Raw genomic sequence first — 22,864 nt, 5'->3', positions numbered from 1 at the left:
TGCTGACAGTTCAGAGCCTGCTTCAGATATTGTGTCTCCCTCTCTCTGTGGCCCTCCCCTGCTCACACTCTTTTTCAAAAATTAAAACAAAACAAAACAAAAAACCTCCCAACAAACAAAACTCCAGGACCAGACAGCTTTACTGGTGAATTCTACCAAACATTTAAGGGAGAATAAATAGTAGTCCTTATCAAACTCTTCTGAAAAATAAGAGGGACCACTTCCAAACTCATTTTACAAGGTCAGCATCACCCTAATACCAAAACCAGCAAGGATACCACACACAAAAAAAACTAAAATTACAGGCCTATATCCCCAGTGAACATTGATACAAAACCTTCAACAAAATACTAGCAAGTCATATTTGACAATACATTAAAAGGATCATGTGCCATGAGCATGTGGGACTTATTACAGGGATGGTTCAATATCTGTAAGTGTGATATATCACATTAACAAAATGAAAAATAAAAATCTTTTATAGAATTTTTATAGTAGCCAAAATATGGAAATAGCCTGTGTCCATTGATGGATGAATGACTAAAAAATTGTGGTTCACACACACATATTGTGTGTAGAAAAAAAGTTTGCAATGCTACATGGTGATGGATATTAACTAGACCTACTGCAGTGATAATTTTGCAATATATGCAAATAATTATGTTGTACACCTGAAACTAACATAAGTCAATTATATCTCAATGAGAAAAATTTTCCTAGTTACAGTCTCTGTTAGAAAATAAAAGTTAAATGGTATATACTGAAACTGTGTGGGGAAAAATTACAAGGCCAAACTCATTTTCAGATATCCAAGACAGATAATTTCCTAAGTAATCAGGTATTTTGTGCTATAAGCTCTCCCTTTATGTGTCTTTTATACACTAATTATGTGCATATGAACTGGATACTTTTTTTTTTTTTTAAGAGAGAGAATCTTAAGCAGGCTCCACACCCAGTGCAGAGTGCCACATGGGACTTAATCTCACCACCATGAGATCATGACCTTAGCCGAAAGAGTCAGATGCTTAACAGACTGAGCCACCCTGGTGCCCCAGAACTGGATACATTTTTAAGTTGTGAATATGAGTTTATATAATACAAGTATTTTTCAAAATATTTACAAAGTTCTTTAGATATGGAGCTTCGTTTAGGATGCATTTGGAGCTCCTAAATAAAATCTTATAAATACACTCCTTTTAAAATAGATGGCATTTGAAATAGATGGCAAATATAAATATAGCATTTTTTTAAAGTTAGGCTAAAATATTAAGGGAACCTGCAATCCTTTCATGTGCATATGAGATGATAAAAGAAAGATTTGGAAGCGGTGTAAGTTTTTTTTACTTACACTTTCAAGGCACAATTTAGTGTGCAGTAGGACTTCCAGTTTTCAGATGACAGAGAAAAGACATCTTCAGCCTCCTCTTGAATATCACCTCTGAATAACAAGAAAAAGAAGCAAATACAAGCTTCACCTTTGATCAAACCAGGGGTTCTCCTTAAGACTGAATCTCAGTATAAGATGACAAAATGTGTATGAATCCCGTCAAACTTAAAGCAGAATGGCCTCCACTTATTACTTGACTGGAACTACAGAAAAGCTCTAGTTCTTGCAGATTTTCCTCTTTGCCTGGTTCCGGTTTGACCTCTTTTGGGTCCAACACACGTATCCTGAGTTTTTTAGAATTTTCTCATTTCTCAGAGTAGATTTGGTTATCTATACTGAGGAGTTTCAGTAACCATGGATTAACGGACAACTTCAGCTTTTAGCAGACTTCAGCACAGTGCTTTGTTCTTGTGGCCCAAGCCAATTCAGTATCAACAGGCTTACCTCACAATAGCATCTCATCAGCTCATCAGTCCTACTAGTCACCCCTATGTTGCAGTCCACAAAGCATGGTCTCGCTTCCTGTTTTTGTGTGTGTGTACCTTTCCTAGTTAGCCCAGAACATTTTGTATACATAAGTTCTGGAGACCTACTTTACTGCATACCACCTATAGCAAACAGTAGTGATCTTATACTTAAAATTTGCCAAGACAGTAGATCTTCTGTTACTGCGCCCCCCCCCCCACACACACACACACACACACACACTACAACGATGACCATAACTACTGCTGCTAAAGAGGGAAGGAGGAAACTTTGGGAGGTAATGGATATGTCTATGACCTTGAAGGTGGTAAAGGTGGTGATGGTTTCACAGGTATACACTTATTACCAGACTTATCAAGTTGTATATATTAAATATGTAAAGCTTTTTACATGTTAGTCATCTCAATAAAGTTTAAAAACTCATTGAAATAAAGAAGAAATAGGTTGAAAGAGCTGAACATGATCGCCTTTGAGCTGGGGTCAGAGAGCAACTATTTTGGTACAAGTCTTTTTTAGCAGGGATTGACATAAGCTTTTCTAATTATTTTACAATAATTTAAAAATTGTAAAATTAACTATAAACTAAAAACTACAGTAAGTAGATAGCTTTATAGAAAAGAAAGACAATTCTTGCTCAGTATAAATACTGATTTAACTTGTGTTTGATCTTAAAATCTGAGACCGTAAAACAAGTACACTGAACCTGGTTAATATGAAAGCTCTAATTATTCAGCCAAGTTTCCTTCATAAAATAAGCCCCAGTGTCCAAAGATGCACAAGTATAAAGCCTCCATCTTCATTTGCTATAGCTATCAAATATTTTAAGACAAAAATCTGTGATGGAATATAACATAAGCATTTAGATTATTTGCATATATTAAAAGTTGTTTCATAGCCCTATTTTTTAGACTTGTTAAAGACTTTTGAATCCTACTGTGATGTATAAATGATAGAGATAACTGTGTATTCTGATAAATTACCAAAATATACCATAAAGTTACAGCAGTACATAAGCATATTTGAATAGACCCTTTTCTCTTTAAGTTTATTTATTTTGAAGGAGAGATAGCGGTGGAGGGGCAGAGAGAGAGGAGGGAGAGAGAATCCCAAGCAGGCTCCTCGCTGCCAGCACAGTGCCCAGCATGGGACTCCAACCCACAAACTGCGAGATAATGACCTGAGTTCAAGAGTCAGATGCTTAACCGACTGGCCCACCCAGTCCGTTTATTAGACCTTTTTCTAATAAACATATTAATTGCTGGGTGTTCCTATATGGTATATGAGTCGGTAAAGAAAGTAACTCTAAATAAAGCAGGAAGTTAACAAAATCTGGTAAAGTTTATCAGTACCTGGGGTTGGTTTCTATTAAAGCTAAGCATTTTAAAAATTGGTTTCAGTTTTGTGTACCATTTCAGGCTAAGATTCTTCTTTGGAATCATTTTGAAGTTTGTGTTTTAAGAACATGTGAATCTTAAAAGTGTTCTAAAATTAGAAATTAGAGCTTTTTTGCAGGTGACCAGGAGTTCAAAAGTCCAAATTTTAATGTTTAATAAAAGTCTCCAAATGAAGCACTGTCTTTCAGATTCATAGAAACAGATGGCGTATTAGTTTAGAATTTTAGGCTGTGTCTCTGTCTCAAAAATAAATAAACGTTAAAAAAAATTAAAAAAAAAAAAAAAGGGGGGGGCGCCTGGGTGGCTCAGTCGGTTAAGCGTCCGACTTCAGCTCAGGTCACGATCTCGCGGTCCGCGAGTTCGAGCCCCGCATCGGGCTCTGGGCTGATGGCTCAGAGCCTGGAGCTTGCTTCCGATTCTGTGTCTCCCTCTCTCTCTGCCCCTCCCCCGTTCATGCTGTGTCTCTCTCTGTCTCAAAAATAAATAAACGTTAAAACAATTTTTTTTTAAAAAGAATTTTTAGTTGTGAATTGTATCAAAATTTTTAGCTTAAGAATTGGAAGGGTGAGGGTTTTTTGCATTCTGTATGAACATACCTACAGTTGGTAGGTGGATAATGTTTAAACAAGGATAAATGTTTAAACAGAATTACACAAAGTACATTCATCAGTTTTATTTTTCTGTTTTCATTTTATTGTGTGCCAAATAAGCAAGTTTAAAATTAGAAGGCAAAATAAAAAAATTTTTTACATCAAGTCATAAACATCAAATCAAGCTAAATTTTGCTCCAATATAGTGTATAACTTTAATGAGTAAGTCTTAAAATTCTGTGGAACATGTTCTGGAATATTACAAAAGTATATTTTGTATACTTTATGACAAAGAGGAAGTAGTAATATCCACCCTCACTGAAAAAGTCATTTAATAAGATAGAAAATAAAAGCATAATTAAGTTCAATTCATAACAACTTATGCCTGACACTATTGAATGTCTTACTTTAAACGTTTTTGAAGTATTCTATTGGTAGAAATTACAGATGGTTCTATTAAAAATAATTCTGTCATTGTAACTCAATTCTTCATTCCTTCCATAATATTTAGAGGATATAAAACATTGTCATTTTTTTTTTTCAACGTTTATTTATTTTTGGGACAGAGAGAGACAGAGCATGAACGGGGGAGGGGCAGAGAGAGAGGGAGACACAGAATCGGAAACAGGCTCCAGGCTCTGAGCCATCAGCCCAGAGCCCGACGCGGGGCTTGACCTCACGGACCGCGAGATCGTGACCTGGCTGAAGTCGGACGCTCAACCGACTGCGCCACCCAGGCGCCCCTGTCATTTTATTTTTAAAGTTTATTTGGAGAAAGGGAGAGCACGAGTGAGGGAGGGCCAAGAAAGAGGGAGAGAATTCCAAGAAGGCTCTGTGCGGACAGCATAGAGCCTGACGTGGGGCCCAATCCCATGAACCATGAGATCATGACTTCAGCTGAAATCAAGAGTTGGCCTCTTAACCGACTGAGCCATCCAGGAGCCCCTAAAACTTACTGTTATTTTAATTTCAATTAATTTTTTAGAGAAAATTAGTTTATAGCTATTTATCTCTAAAGTTCTATTTGTTACCTATGTCACTGGTTTCATTTAAATCCTCTATTGTTTCTAACGTTTCTTTAAAAAAATCTAAAGTTTTTGAAACAAATTACTAACTGCATTTATCAATAAAAATAGAAAAACATGCAAGTTTTAGAACTCTAGTATTCCTTTTATTTCCAATCCCAGTGAAATGGAAATAACAGTAGGCTGAAATGAAAAGATGAATTTTCTTTTACCTTTTAAGAAGAATAACGTAGCAGTGACTAGTCTAATAAGCAATAAAATAGAATAGTGTGTTTGACTCATTTTGCAATCATTAGACGTGAAAAACTTTTAGAAAAAGAGCCATTTAGTATTATTTTATGTTAGATACATGTCCATAACTATGTATCTAAAGCCTTCACCATCAGCATCACACTCATCACCGAGCATTTATTTAATAGCTACTGCATAGAAGGTAAAATTCAAGGACACGGACTAGCAAGTACATTCTCTTCCATATAGGGAGTGACATTTGAGCTGAAGGTGGCAGAAAATAATGTAATGTTTTAGGTTTCTAAGAGCTTTATATAAAAAGAGATAGGTAAAAAGTACTAGAATTAAAGGTTGTGACTGAGATTTGATTCTTTGTATGTATGTTAAACAATTATTTTGCATTAGTTAGATACAGCCCCCACAACACGACCTTATCTTCAACTTTTCAGGATAGTACACGATTCAAGGTGAAAAGTTGCAGGCTTATCAGAAAGGAGATTTATGTTCTCTTGAACACCATTTGTTCTCAGAGTTGTTGGTGTAAAACTTGCTACTCCTCTGGGGTTTTCATAAATCTAAAGCATATTTATTAAGTTTGCCACAGGATTACTTTCATCAGTAAGATGCTACAATGCCATGTAAATGAACTATCTGGAGTTCTTGTGAAGCTATATTAGAATTAGTTTACAGAAATATCAAGTATTTGAAAATAGGGCAGAATATATGCTAAATGCAGGGCTCCCTAAAATGTTTCAATAGAATGCTAATTCTGAGGGATTCTAATAGTGCTATGTATTTCTTAAAACCCCTGTGGTAAACTTAATTTGGGAAATGCTGGGTTCAAGACTATAGTATTCCTCAGATTCTGCATTGCAGACTCACAAGAAGGGCCCTTTCCAACATGCTTTATTTTAAAATTTATACTAAATTCATTTAACCAGTGAACTTTATTATCATTATTATTATTATTATTATTATTATTATTATTATTTTGAGCAATACCCCTAAGGAATTGGAGTTCTATGGAGAATATTCTGGATTACACTGGCATCAAAATTAAATACAAAGCTCTGGAATTAGACAAACCACCAAGGCACTTTACCTCTCTGAGCCCTGGGTTTTCACTGATACATTAAGAATAATTGCTACTAGAGATTGCTAGTTCATGTAAAGAATATAGCTTATTATAAGCACAAAGAATATATCTTATAAGCACAAATAAAAAATTCTTACATATCAAAACAACATTAGAGGAGCAGAATCCACAAACAGCCACTGTAATTTCTCAGAAAGTACAAAGCCTAGAAAAACTGAGCAGTATGTCACCAAAGATAACTACGAAGCAACAGAAAAAAATTTGAACTATTTTTATTAAAATATAAAGTTTACTTTGGTTTATGATTCATAATTCAATCCATAATTAGTTCACTATTAATTTTCACATAATCTTTAATCTTCATAAAAACGGCTGATACTATGTCTATTTTTACATTTAATTTTATAAATGACAAACCTAAAATAACCTTCCCAAGCTCTAACTAATCTGTGGAGCCAGTATTGAAACTGATCGGAAAGAACGAAAGGAAAGGAAAAGGAAAGAAAGGGAGGGAGGGGGAGAGGAAGGGGGAAAGGGAAAGAAAAGAGGAAAGAAAGAGAAAGGAAAGAAAGAAGGGGTGACTGGGTGGCTCAGTCAATTAAGTGTCCGACTTCAGCTCAGGTAATGATCTGGTGGCTCATGAGTTCCAGCACCCTGTCTGGCTCTGTACTGACAGCTCAGAGCCTAGAGCCTGCTTCAGATTCTGTGTCTCCCTCTCTCTAAGCCCCTCCCCCTTTTCTCTCTCTCTCAAAAATAAACATTAAAAAAAAACTGATCTAACTCCAGTTAGAGAAAGTGTGAGCAGGGGAGGGGCAAAGGAAGAGGAGAGAGTGAGGATCCAAAGTAGGCTTTGCACGCCAGCGAGGAGCTCAATATGGGGCTCGAACTCACAAACCACAAGATCATTACCTGAGATGAAGTGGGATGCTTAACTGACTGAACTACCCAGGCACCCCCATGCTCCATTTTTAAAATTAATGTATTTATATTGTTAAAAACTTGAATATAAAAAGATGAAAAGTCACATCTACCTCTCCCCCATCCTCTGGTTCCTGCTTTCAGATGCCCCACATTTTCATTAGATTAGGTGTTTTTTCAGCCCCTTTACGCAGATTCAAGCACATACAAATATATGTTCTTAGTTTCTCCTGTAAGTGTAAAGTTCTAGGACATCAAAAGCATGATTCATTAAAAAAAAATTCACATATTTTAAAACTTCTGTGCTATGAAAGACCTTGTTAAGAGGATGAAAAACAAGCTACAGACTATATCTAAAATAAGGAACGACATCTAAAAAAAGAATTATAAAATATGCAAAAGATAGAAACAGATTTTTCACCATACAGAAGATGCAAATGGCAAATAAGCACATGAAACTACATTCAACAGCATCAACCATTAGAAAAGTGCCAATTAAACCCACAGTGAGAGATCATTATACGCCTACTACAACAGCTAAAATGAAAACTAGTGATAATGCCAATTACTAGTCTGGGAGGATATGAAGAAACGGTCTCATTTGCTGGTTGTACATGTAAAAATGGTTCAGCCACTCTGGAAGATAGTTTAGCAGTTTCTTGTAAAACTAAACATGCACTTAAGATATGACCCACCAGTTGCGCTTTTGGGCATTTATCCTAGAGAAATGAAAACTTATGTTCACACAAAACCTGTATACAAATATTCATAGTAACTTTAATTACAATAGCAAAATACTGGAAGCAACTTAAATCTTCAAACCCAGTCTCCTACATGTGTGTGAAAAGTTCTCAGTCTTTGTGCCAGTATTTATGCAGTTAGCTGCAGAATTATGTAACCTGTCTCCAAGATGGCAGCCATAATCCCTCCTTATCCCACATTCAATTGAACAAACTTGTACATGCAAACAATGCTATATACTACAATAAAAGGAATGAACTGTTGATATAAGCAATAGCCGGGATAGACAAGGATCTTATGCTTAGTGAAAAAAGTATGTAATCTTGAAAGATTACATACTGTAAGATTTCATTTATATAACATTCTCAAATGAGAAAAGTATATAGATGGAGAACAAATTAGTGGTTGGCAAAGAACAGAGACTAGAGTTGATGGTGTGACTGGGAGATGAGCACAGATACAATGAGACAGCCTGAAGGAGTTCTTTTGTGGTGCTAGAATAGTTCTGTATCTTGACTGTGGTGGTTGTTACACAAATCTATACATGGTATAACATTGCATAGAACTGTATGCACACACAAATAAATAAAGGTTTAAAAATGATGTAAAGGTCTTGGGGTGCCTGGGTGGCTCAGTCGGTAGAGCGTCCGACTTCGGCTCAGGTCATGATCTCACGGTCCGTGAGTTCGAGCCCCGCATCGGGCTCTGTGCTGACAGCTCAGAGCCTGGAGCCTGTTTCGGATTCTGTGTCTCCCTCTCTCTCTGCCCCTCCCCTGTTCATGCTCTGTCTCTCTCTGTCTCAAAAATAAATAAACATTAAAAAAAAAATTAAAAAAATAAAAATGATGTAAAGGTCTTTAGTTAGCAATATACTAATGTCAATTTCCTGGTTTTGATAGTGTGCTAGGTCACTATATATTGTCCAATAAGCCATAGCCATGTATTTTTTAATTTTTTTAATGTTTATTTTTGAGAGAGAGAGAGAGTGAGCCAAGAAGGGGCAGAGAGAGAGAGAGAGAGAGAGAGAGAGAGAGAGAGAGGGAGGGAGACACAGAATCTGAAGCAGGCTCCAGGCTCTAGCTGTCAACACAGAACCCGACGTGGGGCTCGAACCCACGAACCGCGAGGTCATGCCCTGAGCTGAAGTCCGGCGCTTAACCAACTAAGCCACCAAGGCACCCCTAGCTATATATTTGGTACCACCATTTTAGGAAGTTGGTTGAAGGCTACATGGGACTCTGTACCATTTTTGCAACTTGCTGTCAGCCTATAATTATTTCAAAATGCAAGTTAAAAAAAAAAAAGTGCACACAGGATAGGAGGGATTATCTTCACCATCTTGGAGAGAAGTTGCACAATCCTCCAGCTAAGTGAGTAAATAGTGACACAGAAACTGAGAACTTGGGATCTAGGAGTCAGCAAACAAAAGTCATGATCCCAGATCTTCCCCTATTTGGTTAAGAGGACAGGAGGCAAGAGCTATGGGTTGGTGAGAACCATCAGGGCTCAATTTCCATTAACTCAGGCTCAGGATGTAGTGCTTGTCTCTGAGGGTAAAGAGTCTACTAGACAGGGCAACTAACTGGCAAAAAATAGAGGGAAACCTGGGCAGAGACACAATCCTGAAAATGAGGCCAAACTGGAGAAGGGAATGGGCAAAGTGGGGTTTAGACAAACCTTGGGAGTTTTGGCAACGGGGGAATCTGAGCCAGTGGGTCTTGTGCTGGCGGTATGACTCATCACCAAATCCAACAGTGTTGGATTCAGAGGCAGGTAAAGTGCACAGACTGTTGAAAGACTTCTGGAACTAGGACAGGCCTGAGCTCTCAAGGGACATCATGGTGAGGAGCTAGAGAATGTAGACAGTGGAAATCAAGCAAAGGTCAAAGCATAAAGAGAAAATAGGCACTTTCCTCTTCCAAGGAATTCTACATTTGACCTCCTTTCCTTTACCATTGCATTTCTTGCACATGGTTTTAATTAGGAAATGACTGCAAAGTACTATACTTCTTTTTATAGAACTAGAACACTGATTAGCAAGAGTTGTTAAGGTTATACTTAGATGGAATCAAACCACATATGGTGACTGAAGTCATTCTGTTTCTTTGCGGGGGTGGTGGGGTGGTTGTGGTGGTCGTTCTGAATGGCAATGTACTTTATGGACACTGTCCCTGCTTTTTTCTTTGAACAGAAGGAAGAACTTTTTAATTTTTTTTATTTTAAAAAAATTTTTTAACGTTTATTTATTTTTGAGACAGAGACAGAGCATGAACAGGGGAGGGGCAGAGAGAGAGGGAGACACAGAATCTGAAATGGGCACCAGGGTCTGAGCTATCAGCACAGAGCCCGACGTGGGGCTCGAACTCACAGACTGTGAGATCATGACCTGAGCCGAAGTCAGACGCTTAACCGGCTGAGCCATTGAGGCGTCCCAGGAAGAACTTTTAAAATAACCTCAATGTAATCCCCTTTCCCCGCCCCCAAAGCTATGTCAATACATTTAAGTATTGAGGCTTAAAATTCCCTGACTGAACAGCACTCCTATTCACTTTCCAAGATAGGCAAAAGGCAAGTTATTTTCTGTTTTTTTCTTCTATCCCTACACCCCAGTATAATGGGACTACACCAATAGGCTGAGTTCTTGTTGCCATTGTGAATGGTCATGTGAGTAAATGCTGATGTCTTATTCAGAGCCCCTGCCTTTCCACCCCATTCTTGAGAAGAATGTTTTATATAGAACTACCTCCATGCTCTTTATGCCCGTATACAGATGTAACTTAATCCTATTTTAATGTTAGAAATGTTGAGTACCGGGCACACACTTCAAATGCTTTCTTAGGACCTAATTTGGTTTCTAAAGGTATTAAGGATGCCTGGATCTGCACAGAACACATTTTAAAAAATCAATTCGATAGTCAATTATTTTACACTGGCTACTGAATAAGGGCTTCAAAACCTCTGATTAGTGCAGGATACTATTTAAATGCATGCTCTCAATTTAACAGAACATACGGAATAAAAAAAAAACTGAAGAAAGTGTGAATAATAGTTTTGGTGATAAAATAACTTGTTTAGTAGCCCTAATGACTTAAATTTGGTATTTATTTTATACAGATTTTTCCATCAGAATATAATTCCAAGTAGTACCAAACATAACAATGGCTATATTTTAACAAAGACAGTACTGGCTCTAATGGTCAGGGCTTCAATTATCAGAAGTTTTGTACACTAACAAGATGATGATTCTGAATTTAGCTTCACATATTGAATAAAATGTGTGGCATGAAAGCATGAAGTGATACTTCGGCAGGAAGCCAAGTACAGACTTTTAACCCCCAATGTTTGGCTGTACTCTAGCCTGCTTGTTGGCATACCATGCCCTTCCCTGCCTACGATTGCTATCTCCCAATGAGAATCTGGTTAACACCTGATCCTTATCTCAGTGGGTTGCCATCAAAGTTAATTTTTTAAAAAACACAAAGCTCTTTGACCTTCTCTGACATAAGTAGGAATCACCTTTCAATTTCTGTTCTAAAAAAGGCTATTCGCTGCTTGGGAAAACAGACCGTGGAATTCTGGAGCTATGCCCTAGGGAATCGCTCAGAGTCCCCCTTACACATTGGCCGTGGCCGTTAGGTTACCCTGGTTACTCTGTAGAAAGCACAGCCCAGCCTTGACCAGAACACTGGAAACCCTGAAGGGACAGCCAGTATTATAAACTGCTATTAGAAAAGGAATTCCTTAGAAAAGGAACATGCCTAAGAATTGTGCCTTGGTTTATGTTTGACAATTTGTCTTGGTTTCATGACTCTTGGCTCTGAAGCATCTTGTGATACTTTCAAAAAAGATTTAAGTGACTAAGTATGTATATATTGCTCTGCTAATCACTGCATGTTTTAATCAAAGAGAAAATATGGATTCTGTGTGCATTCTGAAAGTCAATAGACAATTGATCAAACTTTGTTCTGAGCACTGAGTAAAGATTTTAGTAACAAGTGGGAATGAACTGACCTTCATTAACATATCTTCACTGAGGTAACTTTTACTTTGGGCTGACTCCATCCAGAAGGTATTTATAATTAGCAGTCCAATTTGTAGGAGAGAGCCAGTATAGGATATTTTGGCTTGATAATATGGCAATATCATCTGGTCACAATAGAGGCAGATATTTTCTGTAGATGACTTTGCAATTGATCTTGTGAGTTCACAGATCTTTCATCACAAGGTAATAGGATAAGTGATACAAAAGTAATTTGCATTCATCAGTATATACTGATATACACTACTTGTCAATAATGGATTGACTTTTATACTTTTGATGGCAAGTCCCACATCAAGAAATGTGTGAGGGGACTGGGTGTTTCAGCAATACTTAATATGGATGAAAAAACATGGTAGAACCTCAGGAAGGCTAAAGCTCTTAGCTGCGGTAGTGAAGATGGCAGGTGGTTTTCCTTGCATTAATTAAGGCTAGAATTATTGATGATATGGCTTAACAAGAGGACATTCTCACACCTGAAGTGATGTTTGACGTCAGACTTAAGGACTTCCTATGGAGAACCACTTTCTTCCCCAGTGGCTTTATGCACATTCCTTGAAATATCGAGTGGACACTTTCAGCTACATTAACTATTTGAGCAATGTAATGTCACAATGCATGGTGGCCACAACAGGTTTGGCCAACTGCTTTGATAGAAAAACCTGAAAATTCAAGAGATCCAGAAACCCAGATTGTTTGGACTCTAAGGTAGTGTTCAGAGGATCTACTGCCTTGGCATCCTACAGAGACTTTTTCCAGTTCTTCATGAACCATTGTTGATAAGGGCTGCTGGTATCTTGCCTGTCTGCTCAGCTTGAGAGAGGGCCATAGAAACCTCTCTCTGAGCCACACTGAAGGGAGGGAGGTTATTCAGACAAAACAAGGCTTGCCAACCCCCTTTTTTTTACACTTATAGACATTTATGAGCACTGCTACACATTGGACAGGATCCTAGGCATCTTTCCTGGCCCCCTTGCAATAGCATCCAATTTCTTGGCTAACTAATTCCAGATGAGGTGAAGAACTATGGTAAGCAGTAGCATCATCATCATGCAAAACCAAGACATATGGGAAAAGTTAAAGATGTGGTGTTCCTATGACTGTGTGTTTTAATCATCAGTGATGTGAGCAAGTCCCCTCTTTATGAATAGCAAAGAGCATTTGTGTTTGGGCTTCAAAGTGGAACTCTTTCTGGGTTCTGCTTAAAGTTGGTTTTTAATTTTCTTAAAATAGTTTTGGAATCTACAGTTGAGATAAGGACATTAACATTCACATATTGATTTTGCCTTTAAATTGAGGAAATATTGGAAAGTTTTAAAACTTACTTTAATATTCAAGAATAGAATAGGATAGACTCAATCGGACTACATAAACTTTCCCATTGGATATTGAACCGTGTGTGTGTCGAATGTTTTCTGCTGGGTTTCTAGTTATGTAGGGCACATCAGCTTATTTACCCCACAGCATAGTGAGCAGCAGCGTAAGCCTGTGGTTCTCTTGGATCCAGTAAAGCTGTGATTCTGTGGGAACATTTATAATATCACGTTTTCTGTCTCTCTTCTAAAGGGCGACTGAGGGAACCGATGATCCCTCTGGGCCTTTGCATGAGTCATTCAGTGCCGCTGTTTGAGAGTTATTGGCAGGCCTCAGTCACCTCCTCCTTCTCCTTCCGCCATCCTGGGGAGCTCATCTTTATCACTTCCATGCATCCCTTTTACTGTTGTGAAATTATTAAAAGAGAGAGGTAGGGGTGTGTGTGTGTGTGTGTGTGTGTGTGTGTGCACGCGCGCACAAGCATGCGCATGGGAGAGGAAGGTAGAAGAATGGGTGATTTGTAGGTTTCAAATTCTCTTCCATTTTATGGTGCGGAGTTGCATGCTATTTCCAAGACAGACATCGTATGAGAAACAGATTTCATTAGAGAGTCTGAAATGACAGGAATGGTTTAAATTTAGCACTGGGGAGGGAATGCTGCCTCTAGGTAATGTACATCTAAAATGATTCCAAATGTTTTATCCGATGCCAGCTGTGCAGCCTTCTGGATAAACCATTTCACGTCATATACTTCACAGCATTTAGGGCAGATGTATCGCTCAGCCACAAAGATCCTTAACTGAAAGCAAGTGGCCGCTGTGGCGCTGCCGCCTCAAAAACAGCTGTCCCCTCACTGCCACCCTTCACGTTTTCAGTGCCAGCACCTCATCCCACCAGCCTCAGTGACTGGGCTCAATGTGAGGCAGACCAATAAATTCTGCCCACTGAGACTGGGTTTCCCTGGGTACACTAGCCATTCACTCCTATTTATTTTCCTTGGGACCCAGTGAATCATCTTTTGTACCGTCTTATGTGGTGTGACTCATTTCAGGCTATTTTCTGCCCAGCCTCAGCCGAGAGGCTCATTTCTGGAGAGGGCCCTTTCTCATCTGTTTAATGTCATGAATCACAACACTGCGCTTCATAGAAACTCCACTCTCACTTTACCAGAGATTAGTATAAACAATAAGAGCAGCCTAGCAAAGAGGTGGCCTTTGTGTGGGTGAAGCCCAGGCCTCTCCCGGGGTTATTTTAAGACCACAATTTGCATATCGTTTTACAGCAATGATAATGTTGGCCTTTGCAATTTTGTTCCCTTTGCTTTTATCAGGAGGCATATATGTATCGAATGCACTGTTGAAACCAATATCTGCTTCGTTTTCAGCACAAAAGTGGCTGGTGGTCATTCCCACTTCCTAGTGGCCTCCCCTCCCGTCCCTTCTTCCATTTTCCTTTTCTCCATGTACATTTTGGAGCAAAAATTAAAAAAAATTATTTCTCCTTCCGTGCCCTAATATAGGACAAAACAGTTTTTTCCAGAGGAAGCGTTACTAGTTTAATCAGAAAAATAAGAGTCTGTCCGGTATACTTATAACTGATCAACTTTATGTTTTATGGAGATTGGAGAACTTTTGGTGTGTCTCTTAATATTACAGAAGCTAAGAATAATCAGTGCTTCCACTTAAGGACGAGGGGGAAGGTGCAGAATGTCTGGTGTCTGGTTCAGGTGCTCGGGGCACGCTTGGCCGCCTTTACTCAGTGGAGACTCCTGATAGCCGGCTGGGTGTGGCCCCGGGGGCAAATGTTGAATCTTCTCAGCAGAACAAAGGAAATCTTTTCCCCATTGTTTTATTTAATTGCTTTCATTTTTTAGGGCACATTTTAGACTTATACAAGGGTAAGACTCAGCTTTTCCAGGATTAGGAAACAGATTGTAAAATATTTTGCTGGGTCAGGACACAAAATACCTCACCCTGAGACCAGCGCAGAGTCTTACTCAAGTCTCCAATGCCTCGAAAGTTTAGGTTCTGAAGGAGATGTGACAGGAAACGGTTGCATCCATGCCAGTTAGTTACCTAGTGAGCAAAGAGGTCCTATGTAATCTATGCAGTGTTCCTGAGGAATGCAGAGTGCTGCTAACGGTGTCCCCACTGATGGAGCCACCCCTGGCTGAGAGGCGCGGGGCCGCTCCCACAGCTGCAGCCCAGAGAGCGTAAGGCACGGCATGCTTCTGCTATGTGTTTTAGATTAGCTTAGTCAAGCTATAAATATTTTTGGTAATTTATAAAAAAACTGAAATGTTTCTGTCTAAGCCAGAAGACTGGGTTGTGCAACACAAATTAACTTCTTATGGAGGTGGGGTCTGGAAAACAGAAGGGAAGTGTGCTTCTAACCATGGCTGCTGCAGTGGGGTTGCAGATAATTGGTCAAATTTGCTTTGAGAATTTCTCTGTTACCTCAGGCATGAAATTCGGATTCCTGCACATGGGCTCTACTAACCTCCGCTAAATGCCGACACCAGTCTCATGTGTATGTCCCCATCTCTTGATGCATACTTCCTCACGAGCTGCCTCTAAACTGACGGGTTTTACCCCATTTTCCCTAATTAGAATAATTCCTGTCTTCCTTTCTGCCATGCCTGGTATCCCTGTTTCTCCCGTCAATACCAAGGCAGACCCTCCCATCCCAAGAACTTTTTCTGAAGAAATTGAAACAATTTTTAATCACTTATGATCACCTCTTTGTATTCCATAAGCAACACTGGTTATATATACAGCAGACTCTGGCATTCACTGGAGATCCATTCCTTGAAACAGGAAAATGATCCAAATATCATACTATATTAGAATGATGATAATGTTTGAGAGGGTGGACACGAGATGACAGACACACAGCTTTTTTTCTTCTCCTCTCTCTTCCTCTTTTCCTTCCCTCCTTCTTGCTTTATAACTTGAAAGAGACAAGGAAATACTAGGTTCAGCTGGAGCTCTTGAGCTGGACACACCTGGAAACTCTGGGCTGAACGGGGTGATGCTAGCATTTTTCAGACTTTGGAACCAGTCTGGATGCCTTAACTGGAGCTCTGGTCAACCAGAATGTGGCAGGCACCCTGATAACATTACCTATTGTCATTTCCCATTTTCCTGGTCAAGGAAACTAAATGTCAGCAAGGCAGATAACACCTAATTATTACTGTAATATACAGAGAGCAGTGCTGGCACTAGGGTGCCTGAGGAAGATACAAAAAGGAAAGACTTAAAAGAAACTTACAAAGTGCACAATACTCCAGATCACCAAATCTGTATCATCTGTTGAGTTGTGTCTTAAGTGATGATGGGTACCACCCAGCTACAGTTATACACAATGCTCTTTTGGTCCTAATGACTGGAAGAGGCACAGAGTAGTGGGAACTGGATCATAGAGGTGGGGCTGGACATGAAGTTCAGATATAATAAGGTGGTGAAATGCAGAGCTTAGTGATGGCTGGCAGGGGAAGGGAAGGCCTGGTCTCTGATGACATTCAGGCTTTACCCTCAGGAGGGAGACAGGGTGGATGGGGGTGTCATCCCAGTGAAAGAGGAATAGGTCATTCTAAGTGCAGCAATGGAACTTGTGATGTCTGCAATTCACTTGGACTACTGAAGACACTGCAAAGTCAACATGGCCAAATTAGAACTCTTCATTTTCAATCCTCATCCCCAATCCTATTTATTAACCGTTTTTCTAAGTCAGTGGCATCCAACATCCATTCAGTTACTCAAAAGAAAAAACTTCAGAGAATTTCTTGTGTTTTTTTGTTTTTGTTTTTTTGCTGTTACCCCAACTGTCAATCTACTTCCAAAATAACCCAAAGACATTCCTTTCTCTGTATCTCCACACAAAATAAAAGATGAACTCCACTCATGTTTTAATGGAATAATCACAGTTCTTTGCTCCTTTTAAAACAAAAATAGGAAACTAACATCAAAGTGTGGATTATGAGGCCTTGGGGCTCCCGGCACATCACAATATCTGGTACCCTCTTCTTTTCCAATTCCACACCCTTGTACAGTCACCAGTGGCCTATATTATGTACGTGAGATCTCTCCTTGGCAGGGAAAAAGAAGACAAAATGATATCATGTAACTTTGGACAGGGTATAATTTTTTCCCATCTAGTGTGGTTTATGTCTACATTTTATGAGCTTCTCTCCTTCTCTCTTTTCCTCTCTCCACTCCCATTTCCCCTCAGCCCAAATTCTTCCCATGAATCCCTCTTTAGCCATCAATAAGGAGACCCTCAATGTGCAAATCCTATGGTACCTCTATTTGCCAGAGGAGGATATCCATCTGGGGATAGTTCTGCCAGAAAGACAAGAAAGACTGAATAAATCTCCCAACTCAGAATTCAGCATAGAGACAACACAAAGGGTCAGAGCCACATTTTTTTCTTATTCCTTTCTTGACTATAAAATTTTGTTAAGATTTTGTTTACTTCAAAGTATCTATAAACTCTCTGGATAAGAACTCAAAACACATTTCATCTGTTTAGTTGTAATTTCAATTCTAACTAATATAAAGATTGTTTTCTAAGGTGAACCTACCTCAAATACAGTAGGCCACAATGATTTCTAGTCAGTCATGTGATTAACTTTTCACCAAGTAGATTAGCAATCAAGAAGTTTTAAGTAATATGACTGTAAATTACTCCGTTTCTGAACAGTCCAAGATGTCTCAAGGGATTTCTGAATTTATGTACATATTTCTTAAAAGGCAAATATGTGAAGTATTAAAACATAATGCAGCTTTACAAAATTAACCTAGTTTCCATGTAAATGCCCAGGATTCAACTCTTGTTCTTTTTTGTTCTTTTTTTTTTTTTTTAAGTTTTTTTTTAACGTTTATTTTTGAGACAGGGAGAGACAGAGCATGAACGGGGGAGGGTCAGAGAGAGAGAGGGAGACACAGAATCTGAAACAGGCTCCAGGCTCTGAGCTGTCAGCACAGAGCCCGACGCGGGGCTCGAACTCTCCGATTGCGAGATCATGACCTGAGCCGAAGTCGGACGCTTAATCGACTGAGCCACCCAGGCGCCCCTCAACTCTTGTTCTTTATTCACTCCATTAATACATTCATACTTCCATTCTTTCTGAGTTCAAGATAATTTGAAGACACTTGTTCTGTATTTAGTTAAGTCTAAATTTAAGAACTATAATTTCTGATGTATACTTTTTGAGAAAAATTATATTTAAAAAATCTATTCATCTCCTTATAGGCAATTATTTCTTGGAGTCACTATTAATGCTTATACACAAAAAGATTCTAATTTTAGTTATAAAACTTACTCAGCCAAAAATTCTTTCTAGGGTGCAAAGAAACAGAGAAAGGTTTACATGATAGAAGCACAAACCTTCCTAAATCCAGTCATTCATATCACTTACTATAGATAGCAACAAAAACTGGTAAAATTAAGCTCCAGACCTATATCCAAAGGCCATTTGGTCCAATCTTACTCTCACATCTCAAACAAAACATAACCAAATAGAATTAAATCCTATTTATTTCCAAGCCTCTCCAATTGATACATTGTTATAAAAATCAAGGCACAAGAATAGAGAATCAGCAGCCCCTTCAGGATAGAGGTTTCAAATATGTAGAATATGAAAATTTTGTACAGGAAATTTGCAAGGCTATACAAAGAATTAAGAATAAGGGACATGTATCTTAATGTAATTGGCCTAAGTTCAATATAGATGGAGAAGAAATGGATTAATTAGCTTATAGAGGCCTTTTGCATACCTCTCTCACATTGTAACTGATTCAGGAAATTTGGATTTAAGCCATCCTGTACATGGCATTACCCTATGGAAAAGAATCAGATCTGAAGTAGGTCTGTGAAAAATTTGGGCAAATGCAGGGTTTCATTTTGGGAGAATCTTTTTTTCTTTTTTTTTTTTTTTGAGAGAGAGAGAGAGAGAGAGAGAGCAAGCGAGCATGAGCATGAATGGAAGCAGGGAGGGAAAGGTAGAAGGAGAGTGGGGCTTGATCCCATGACTGTGAGATCATGACCTGAGTCAAAATCAAGAGTCAGATGCTTAAACGACAGAGCCACCCAGGCACCCCACATTTTGGGGGATCTTTTAAGAAATAATGTTTCTTCTCTTTCTGAGAGCACTGAGAAACCTACTATGAAACAATCATGTTTCTCATTTTGGATAGCATGATTTGTGGATGTAAAGTCTGGAACTGCCATAGCTATTTTGTCAACATAAGGGACACACTGGCTTGAGGATAAAGCTAATAACATGGAAGGCAGGACAGAGAATTAGAAAGAAACTGGTTCGCTGATGACATCATTGAACCATGAAGCTTACCTTGCCTCTGGACTTTTCAGTCATGTCAGCCAATGAGCCCCTCCCCCCTTTATTACTTAAGACAGTTTGATTTTTGGTTATTTGCAGTTTGAGTCCTAACTGGTGACTCCTGAGTCATTAGCAGATAACTAGTATGTAAGCCCAGGTAGAAAATGTAGAGAGGAAAGACTGAATCCTGGGGCATTCAAACCTTAGATATTGGGCCAAGAAGAGGAACATAAAAGAGAGAGGAGAAACTGACAGAAGGTAGAAAGAGAATGACTAAAGTGTGGGGTCACTGACAAAAGAAAAAGAAAGAAAAGTGCTTGACAGATGAGGGAGTGGTTACCCCTTTGAGAGTTCCTGGGAGTCCAGGTAACATGAGGACAGATATGTGACCCTTGGAAATGGCACCACACAGCTTGTCAGTGGCCCTAGCAAGATCAGCCAGTGGAGGGGAGGGAGAAAGACAGAATAGACCAGAGGAAAAGGGAGTGAGGGTGTGAAGATGGTGAACGGATTCATGTTTCAAGTTTTGCTGTGAAGAGGAGAACAGGGAGTCAGAAACAGGGGGTGCTGTGGGATTAAGAGAGTTTGTCTTAGTTGCTACTGCCATTCATTGTTTTGAGCTTGAAAACCACGAGCTTGTCCATGTTTGGATGGAACCATTCAGAGAAGAATACATAGAGGCTGCAGGAAAGAGGAAAAATGGCAAAAGCAATTCCTTGTACAGGTGAAGGCGCTGGGTGCCAGAGAGTGAGGGGAGATGCTTCACAGGGGCAGCAACATTCCTTTTCTTGTCAAAGGGGAGAGCACCGTACATAAGCACAGATAAAAGCAGATGTGTGGATTTGTGATCAGAAGATGGAGAAGCCCCTGTTCGATTTTCTGAGCTGAGTATAAGTGAGCCTCAGAGCATCATCTGTCAGGACACAGGGAAAGAGTGTGGCCAAACATGTGGTCATTACTTCTCAGCAGGCAGAAATTTTTTTTAGGCTCTTGGAAAATGACCTTTTATAGTCTGGAAGTTGCAAAAACTCTTCATAGTGAATTTTTTATCTGTTAAGTTAAAGGGATGCTTTATAACTGTTTTGTAAATTTGTTGTGCATAAATGGGGTTAGAGGTGATGATGGAGGTAGGCATTTCTTTTACTATCAGTTTAAGGTTTAGGCAACTATATTCAGATTCTCTTAAAGCTGGTTTTATAAAAAGGAAATTTAAAACTTCCCATTCAAAATATTTACAAGCCAATGACATATATACTATTTCCTCTCCAACATGGAGTACCTATTTGCTATAGTCACATTAGCTCGTATTTGTGGTCTTTGTTGACACAGCCCTGGTCTTTTCTTTTTTCTTTAAATTTCCTCTAGTTCTCTGGTGTTTTGAAAAGTTTGAAATGAAATTTATAACACTTATCCAAAGCTATAACTAAAATGCATATTCTTAATAGCCTAGATGAAGAAGAAAGTATCATATTCCATTTTTCTGGTCAGTTTTATAATAAGATCAATTTGAAACACTGATGTTTCAAGGTGATTAGCTATGATTTCTAGTTATAAGTTAGTGAGAGGTTCTTACTACATCTTTATTATAGGTTTTAGCTAACAAAATAATGTAAGCTAATTCGACTATTATAAAGACCATGTAGAGGAGGAAAGAGCATGGCTTATTGTTTTGTGAACACTCTGCTTCTGGGTTTGTCTTCTTTTAGGCAGTGTAACATGACTTGTTTTGCATAAAGCCACTTAAGGGACTTGAAATACAACATCTTTTGTATGTAGCCTCTCTAGCTGCATTATTTCCGAAGAGCCAGCACATCGATCACATCCACCTCCAGATTTCTACTTCTGATGACACATGGCTGAGAACAAGGACGAGTTTCATTCAGGCAAAGTCAAATCCAGGTCAGTCTCACTGTCTATGAATCAAAGACATTTGGGGCAGAGATGAAAATGCAAGTGTTACTAGTTAAGTTGTTCAAAACTTATGGCCCAGGAGAGAGTAAACCCACACATATCACAAAACGCAGTCACTGGGTCAGTTCCAGGCTTTTGGAAAGGGCATCAGTTAAAACCACCATAAAGGTATTTTGTTAGATTTCGATCATGGACTCTTTAGCTGTCAGTGTATAACTATTTGAATTTAAAACTACAGAGATTTTATACAATTGATACATAACTAGCCAATCAGGAATATATATGAGTTACATATATACATATGTGAGTTTTAACTTAGACACGTAAGTGCCTACGTTGTGTGCGTGTATATTAAAAGTTCCTTTAATGAAGGGGCTTTAGTGGATGGTAGGGCAGTGACAGGTGAGAGTCCAATTAAACTGAAGGAGTGAAATTTTGGATAATTATACCATTTTCTCTTGTTTCTAGTTTTTCTTAAATTGAAAGAAAAGCATAAACAGATTTAGAATACAATCCAAGATTTATACGTGAATTTTTGCCCTGCCCCGTGGTTCTGATTCTTCCTCTGTCATATGTAATACAGGCTCCCCGAAACCCAGAGTGATTTTCAAGTCCTGTGTTCCTAATGTGGAGTTTTCAAACCATATTCCACACAGAACCAGTATTACCACATGTTCCCTGTAGGGGGATTATATATCTTCTTCCTACTGATATCACGTGACTTGCTTCAGCCAATGAAATGGCACAGGAGTGCCGTGTGCCACTCACAGAAAAAGCCCAAGACCTTCATGAGGTTCTGCAGTTTTCCTTTTATCTCCTCCATGAGACCTACAATAGCCCGAGTGGGAGTTGCTCTTTTAGCCTTGATCCAAGAGTAAAGATGTTGAAAAGAGCTACAGCCACCAAGCAGCTGTCATGTAAAGTGAGTAAGAAATAAAGCACGCTGTTGCAAACCACTGAATTTTGTTACTGCAGCATTCCAACCCATCCCTCCTGATGCATTCCCAGCATCAAAAGGTTTATTGAAGAAATTCTGGAAATGATGCATATGCTATCCCACTCAAAATAATGCACATTGGCATTTTAAAGGATGTTAAAAAAAAATCCTTCAGGAAATAAACCGGTTTACTACTGTGATCTAGCATTTTCCCAATTATCTTGATTAAAGAATATTATTTTTTAATGTTTATTTATTGATTTTGAGAGAGAGAGAGAGCATGCGCACATGTGTGAGCAGAGGAGGGGGAGGAAGAGGAGGAGAGAGAAAAAAATCCCAAGCAGGCTCTGCAATGTCAGCACAGAGATGGATAAAGGACTTGATCTCATGAGCCATGAGATCCTGACCTCATCCAAAAGCAAGAGGCAAATGCTTAACCAATGAGCCACCCAGGC

General features: G+C 38.9%; 1 long non-coding RNA gene across 3 annotated transcripts; it reads left to right on the top strand.

Moving 5' to 3' along the window:
* Window positions 1-1,869: 1,869 nt before the first annotated feature.
* LOC121029723 (uncharacterized) lies at window positions 1,870-22,609 on the top strand. Of its 3 annotated transcripts, XR_005789860.1 has the most exons (4): window positions 19,338-19,819; window positions 20,182-20,455; window positions 21,338-21,460; window positions 22,056-22,609. It is a non-coding gene; the product is annotated as an uncharacterized LOC121029723 (long non-coding RNA). The 3 variants fall into 3 exon arrangements; XR_005789858.1 differs by lacking the exons at window positions 19,338-19,819; window positions 20,182-20,455 and adding an exon at window positions 1,870-2,150; XR_005789859.1 differs by lacking the exons at window positions 19,338-19,819; window positions 20,182-20,455 and adding an exon at window positions 1,870-2,150 and having other exon boundaries at window positions 21,268-21,460.
* The last annotated feature ends 255 nt before the right edge of the window (window positions 22,610-22,864 follow it).

The sequence above is a fragment of the Herpailurus yagouaroundi genome, unplaced genomic scaffold (assembly GCF_014898765.1).
Source record: "Herpailurus yagouaroundi ecotype Mexico unplaced genomic scaffold, PumYag 139, whole genome shotgun sequence".
NCBI classification, from domain to species: domain Eukaryota; kingdom Metazoa; phylum Chordata; class Mammalia; order Carnivora; family Felidae; genus Herpailurus; species Herpailurus yagouaroundi.
This window is presented reverse-complemented; position numbering and strand designations above follow the sequence as displayed.